The 7,025-nt window shown below is 38.8% G+C and overlaps 1 long non-coding RNA gene across 1 annotated transcript; it reads left to right on the forward strand.

Moving 5' to 3' along the window:
* The first annotated feature begins 3,284 nt into the window (after positions 1 to 3,284).
* LOC123600031 lies at positions 3,285 to 5,334 on the forward strand. Its single transcript, XR_006713434.1, has 2 exons — positions 3,285 to 4,336; positions 5,083 to 5,334. It is a non-coding gene; the product is annotated as an uncharacterized LOC123600031 (long non-coding RNA).
* The last annotated feature ends 1,691 nt before the right edge of the window (positions 5,335 to 7,025 follow it).

A 7,025-nucleotide genomic window follows, 5' to 3' on the forward strand; every position in this document is an offset into this window, starting at 1 on the left:
TCAGATCTTGGTCTCTTGGTTCTGTGGGATGAGGCCCCCGTGTGGGGCTGTGCTGACAGCACAGAACCTGCTTGGGATTTTCTCTCCCCCCCCCTCTGCCTCTTCCCTGCTTGTGCACACATGAGCTCTCTCTCTATCCATATCCTTCAACAAAGATTGATGTGAATGTAAGGAGAAGGAAAATATATATTCTCATTTCTCAAATGAAATATAGGACAATTCATAAAAATTAGTGACAATTAATTAAAAAAATAAAAATAAAAATCATTCGCTGAAACAAAATAAAATAACATAGGTATAATTTTTTTTTAATGTTTTTATTTATTTTTGAGACAGAGACAGAGCGTGAGCGGGGAGGAGCAGAGAGAGACGGAGACACAGAATCCGAAGCAGGCTCCAGGCTCCGAGCTGTCAGCACAGAGCCTGACACGGGGATCAAACCCATAGACTGTGAGATCATGACCTGAGCTGAAGTCGGACGCTTAACTGACTGAGCCACCCAGGTGCCCCGTCACATAGGTATAATTAAGTAAAAAAAGAAATTCCCCCCTTACCCTTTTAATTTTAATTATCAAAATGAAAAACCCACAAAAAGCAGATTGATAATATCCACTGTAGAAGATACATAGGAAAGGACTGTGCTGTTGGTGGGTATGTAAATTGATGAAAATTTTCTGGAGATGAAAAATCAAAACTTTAAACATATGTGCTGTTTGATCCAGAAATTTCACCTTAGTAATATACCCTATAGAAAATTTCAAGGATGTTCATTACAGTATTATTTGTGATAGAAAAAAAAAACAAGGATAGCTGAAATATCTATCATAGTGGGGATGTTACATGAATTGTAATACATTCTTACTAAGAGATATGGCTTTAAAATATGTGGTGGGTCTCCATGTACATATGTGATGAATTATCAAGAGAAAAAAACAGTACCTCATTCATGTAGTATGCTATAATTATTTTTCCTTTCTTGCACAACTCTTTGTTTTTCTTTTGGGTTAATAATTGTCTTTTTTGTCTTCTTGGTCTTCTGTGTACTTAGCCCTTGTTCACCTTCAATTACTCCCTCAATTGTTTCAGTCTCCTCTGATGAAACACATTGGATCATGTAAGCACATCTTTCCTGACCTCTCCAACTCTCAGCTGGCTGCTGTTATCATCTTATCTCCATCTACCATTATCCCAAGAGGAGCCCTTCACCTTTCTCTAGAGTCGCATCCTCTGTTTCCTGCATTTTGATGAAGCATCTGCTTTTTATAACTTCGTGACTGTAGCAAATATTGTGAGTGCCCTCCCCAGATTCCTTTGATATTTGAAATTTTGTATCCATTGTTGGATAGACAGGCACCTCTGAGGGGTTTTCTTGGTCTATTCACCAGAGAAGCCCTCTCAGCCAGTGAGGGCAGTTTTGGTGCCTGTTTTGTCTCTTGCAGTTTCTCAAAAGGATTGAGTCCCAGGTGTCCATTGAGGTGACCTATCCAATAAAGCATTCTTGTTTTGTTTCTTTCTCTTCTTTGTCTTAGTCTACTATTCCCCTAACAGTGCTCCCTAGGATCACCTCCCAAATAAACTATTTGTACTAAAATCCTTGTCTCAGAGGTTGTTTCTGAGGGAACCCAAATTAGAGATATTTTGCATGTTTGGAAAAAGTCTTTAGTATTGATATAGTTGGATATAGAATTCTAGGTTGTAAATCATCTTATGAAAGTTGAAGTCATTACTCCCTTATATATCAGCTTCTATTATTTTTGAAAAACTGAACACCATTCTGATTCTTGATCCTTTGCAATATAACTTGATTTTTTTCTTTCTGGAAATTTTAGGTCTTTCTCTTTGTTTCAAGTGTTCCAAAATTTCATGATACTATGCTATGATGTAAGTCCATTTTTTTTTTATTGTGATAGGCACTGGGTGAACTCTCAATTCTTGAAACTCCTACCTTACAAGTCTGGGATATTTGTCTGATTTATTTATTTATTTTATTGATAATATTCCTCATTCCATTTTCTCTGTGATGTCTATCTGGAACTTTTATTATCTGATGTTGAAGTTCCTGATCTACCCTTAATTTTCTTCATATTTTCTACTTCTTTTTCATCTCTCTTCCTCTCTCTCTCTCTCTCTCTCTCTCTCTCTCTCTGTCTCATTTCTTGCTTTACCTTTTTGGAGAAATTTTTTGAACTCTAATTTTTTTCCTTGAAAAATTATGAAATAATGTTTGTTCTTATTTTGTGGATGCTATTATCTTTCGATATCTCTCTAAGGTTATAAATGATAGCTTTTTATTTGAGGCTTTCCTCTTTCATAGTGTCTTTCCTCCAATCAGTTCCCCATCCCCCCTTTTTGTTTTGAGTTATGCATTCTATGTTAAAGCATTTTCTCAGCTATCTGATAATCCTTGGTTGTCTTTTTAGGGACACTCACCAGTTGATTGAAGGCTCTGTGTGCATGAATGAAGTTGTCACCTGTGTGTTTTGCTCTAGTATCCCATGGTCAGGCCACTATATAATCTTTGTGTTAGCTACTTTTGATGACTGAAAAATCTTTCATAGAGTAAATATAACATAATTGATTGATATCGAGCTACTGACTGATACTGAGTATGCATTTAAAGTTGTTACTAGAAATAATTCTCAGATGGACATCTTTTTACATGTATTGGATTATTTCCTTGGAAGAGAGTTTATTTTCTGAGTCTGTCATCTTCATGAAGATGCCACAGAGCAGGAAAGGGTCCACTGGCCTGCCATTGGGCCGCTATGATGGCGACCTTGTGGTAAGGTTGTTGTCTGTCTTCAGAGTAAACATCCCTGTGGACCCAGGTCAGTGGGGGAATGAGTCCAAGTGTCTTCAGACTTTTTTTAGATGCAAAGCCCAAACTCATCTTGATTTGATGCATTGCAGTATCATCCTCTTGTTCAGCGTTAGAGAGGAAGATATTTTGCTACTTTTTTAGAATGCCTAGGAATGTCAGTGATAGAGAAAATTTAATGTAGAATTCAGTAGTTTCACATTATTAGAACTTAAACATTTGGTGAGTTGTAATGGTCATAAATGACATAGCATGTGGTGTTATTTTCCCTAGCCGGCTTTACTGAGGCAATAATAGGGTTCATCTACAGGAAAATTACCTGTTAATATTTTTGTCCTTAAGGAACTGGACTGGCATTACCAATTCACTCCTCTTAGCTATTGAACTCCGTGGTAATGTATCTTTGATTTGTCTGTTTTATCTTGTTATCTGGGGAGAGTGGATAGCAGATAGCAGGTAAATGGATGGACTTGATGCCATTCATTTTCTCTCCCCCAAAAGATTATTCTAACCATTGTATGGATTGAATTATGTCTCCCAAAAAAGAAATGCTAGAGTCCTAACCCATGGTACCTTAATATGTGACCTTATTTGGAGATAAGGTCTTTACACAAGTGATCAAGTTATAATGAGTCACTAGGTGGGCCTTAATCTAATGTGAATGGTGTCTTTATAAAATGGGGAGATTTGGAACCAGACATTCATAGAAGATGGTGTGGAGAGACACAGGGAGAGATGCTCATCTATAGGCAAGGAGAGAAGACCTCAGAAGGAGCCAACCTCAGTGACATCTTGACTTTGGACTACTAGCTCCCATAGCTACAAAACGATAAATTGCTGTTGTTTAACCCACCTTGTTTGTGACGTTGTGTTACAGCAGCCCTAGCAAACTAAAACAATCATTTATTCCATCCCAGTTTATTAATCCAGCTCTTTGTGCCATAGCCTCTGAGCACCTTTCCACGGAAGAAAATCTTAGCTTTAGGAGAATGTCAGGTTCATTTATGCTAAACAGACAATAATTTTCTAACCTCCTAATAGTAAGTATTAAGAGATTCTAAAACATAACTGTTGCTTTTTTTCTCCCCTTATTTCTGAATTTAGAAAAAATAATCTCATTCGAAATGTCGTTTTCATATATGTTAGCAAGCCAATTAAAATATAGTCTTCTGGGTTTTGCCTGGATTGTCGTAATAAAGTTAATTATGAACCCAACACCCTGACTTTCTAAGTTTCCTCTTCTCAAATCAAGCTGGCAGTTCTGTGAGTGTAAAAGCACCGAATGGTCATTACCAGTGTGTGATGAAATCATCGATGAAGAGTTGACAGTTAGTAAGGCAGAGTAATGGTACTCAGATATTTTGTTTTCTCCTTGTGACATGAGCAAGATCATAATTACAGCATATTTCAAATCATTGCTTACAGAGACATGACTCACTCCATTATACAGTACTTCGTTGGGGCCCCAGCCATGGATAGAGACAAATATCTTCCCGTCCATGGTTTTCTCCGAGACAGGTGAAAGACAAACAGAGGCTCATGTTTGGAAATTTTACAGTGTATTTTTCCTTTTAATGAGATGCCTGGTAAAATTCAAAACTAATATTTTGCACTGACACTTGGTAAGCAGTGACACATCATCATGTCACACATGTGCTAGCCAGGACTTAGAAAACACAACTCCAGAGTGGTCCCGGAGTCTCCAGATAGCTATGGAATGAGCATTATGCATGAGTAGGTGGAGCCTCTTTGCTTGTGCTCTTGCCATTTTTTACTGACCTTGTTTGGAGCTGAACACTGCTGCAGGCACCCTTAAATTGGTGCCTCATGACAGATTCTCAGTTGAGTAGTCATACAGCCAAATTTACTGTAAGTTCTTTTTCTATTCTTTCTGGACCATTTGCCCAACTAATAATAGTTACTGTTATTCTTTGACTCGACTAGTAACTGAACAGTCACTTTTTATCTAGTTTTTTTTTTTTATTCGATAAAAATTCAATAAGAAACTGCCCACTTTATGGGAAAACTGATTGCATGAAGAAAGGAACTAAAATTTGATATTTTTATTATTCATTATGGTCAAAGACCTATTGCCATTTATATCCTCATTACATGTTATTTATGACGGCGTTGAAATTTACCATTCTCTGGGGCTGGTCTGTTGTTAGTTTTTACGTTGGTCTCCCTTCCACCAGCTTCTCGCTGTTCAATCCTTCTATCATGTAGATACCTGTCAAGCATCCTGAAATCTTTTTGTCTTTCAGTGGGTCTCCAGCGTCAGAGGCTACAGTGACTCCAATCGCAATCATCCACCTGCATCCAGCAACTCCTTAGACATTAGAGTTCCCCAAAGTGTCTTCCTTCTCTTCTTGTCTTTCCATTTGTTCCTGCTGGGCAATTACCACCCATTCCCTGGGCTCCAACAGATATTGATGACTCCCACAACTGCATCTCCTCTTCCCAACTGCCTCCTCAACTCCAGACCTATCTCACGATTACAAAAAACATTACTGACTGCTTTCTGTGTCCCACAGGTATGTCAAACTTAACACGTCCACACCAAATATGTCATGTTTTCTCTGAAACTCCTCCTCTTCTCAAAGAGCAACCCTCCGTGAATGGAATCTCCTCTTCTCTAGTCTCCTGAACTAGAATATCCAGCTCGTCTTCAGCACCTCTCTTTGCCTATTCCCCTCATGTGCAGTTATCATCAAAATCTATTGATTCTTTCCCCTAAGTCTCGATTCTGTTCCTTCCTCTGGAACCCCACTAGGCAATAAGCTTGCTTGGACAGTTGAATTAATCTATTGTTTCATTGTTAGCCATTTTCTCTTTCAGTCTTCCTTCCTCACTGTCTCCAGAGTTATCTTTTTACTTGAAATCAGATCATTTCAATCTCCTGGTCTGAATCTGGCAGATTCTGCCTTTCAATCCACTGCCTTCACATAGACATTGAAAGGCATGTGCAATCTTAGCTGAAAACCAAATATCAAGTTTCACCTGCCTCCAGGTAGAGCTCCATTTCTTACTGTGTTGAGGGAATCTGGTTCTCTGCATATGTGATTCTTTTTTATTTTCATTGACTTGCAAATCCTGTGTCCCTATCTCACTGAATGGCACTGCTACATGTCCACTGGTCAAAATTTGAAAACAAAACTTCACAGTGATCCTCAGCTTTTCTCTATCTCTTCATACATAGCTCCAAATAAAATTACATCACTACTCTCAGTACTTCTCAAATATGCCCACGACTTTCTACCTCTACCGTTGTCTTTCTCCTGGATCCCTACAAAAGCCTCTGCCCTAATCTCCCTATCTCTGGGTATGCTTCTTTGCCATTCTCCTGTCTGCCACACAAGATGTCTTCTAGAATGCACAGTTCATCATGCCCTCCTTTAAAAAATATTTCAGAGGCTCTCGGCAGAGTTTAGGATAAAAACTGCACTGCAGTTGGCTCCTGCCCTTTCCCCAGGTGCATGGTCCTCTACTGTCCTCCCCCGCTTTAGCCACACTGGGCTTCTCATTTCTTTAGCATCGTATACTTTGCCTTATTTCCAAGTCTTCATGTAGGTGGGTCCTTTTCCCTGGAACTATCTTCCCTTTCCTTGTCACCTGGCTAGCTCCTATTGAGCTTTTAGATCTCAGCTCAAGGCAACTCCCTCTGGCAGTATTCCTCCTCGCCCTTTGACTTCATTAGGTGCCCTTGCTATGTTCTGGCATAGCTTTCCGCTGTCAGAACACATGTCACAAATGAGTGCAATTACTTGTTTAATCAATTATCTCCTGTTTCCCGGGTGGAATGTGAAGCAAGGAAGGATATCCAAGTATCCTGAGCCAAACACAGTACCTGGCAGGTAGTAGGTGTTTGATAAATACCTACTAGCCTTGTAGTGAGACAAACACAGGGCACTTTAAGAAAATGCCTACACAAAACTGATGTTGAAACAATCAGTAATGAATTGATATTCTTCACCTTGAAATATCTTTCCTTCCCTTATCTGTGTGCTAAATAATCCTTGAAGAATCTGTTCAAAAGTCATGTTTTATTTTGAAGCCTTACCAGATCCCATCATCTTCTCCTCATTTACACCCTTCCCTATGTGTAAATCAACTCTTTCCTGGCTTGGATGTTTCTGGTAGCATAAACGTTTATAATAAATTATAAGCTTACCATATTGGGATCATTTGTTTATGTGAACCCTACAAA

Source organism: Leopardus geoffroyi, chromosome C1, assembly GCF_018350155.1.
Source record: "Leopardus geoffroyi isolate Oge1 chromosome C1, O.geoffroyi_Oge1_pat1.0, whole genome shotgun sequence".
NCBI classification, from domain to species: Eukaryota; Metazoa; Chordata; class Mammalia; order Carnivora; family Felidae; genus Leopardus; species Leopardus geoffroyi.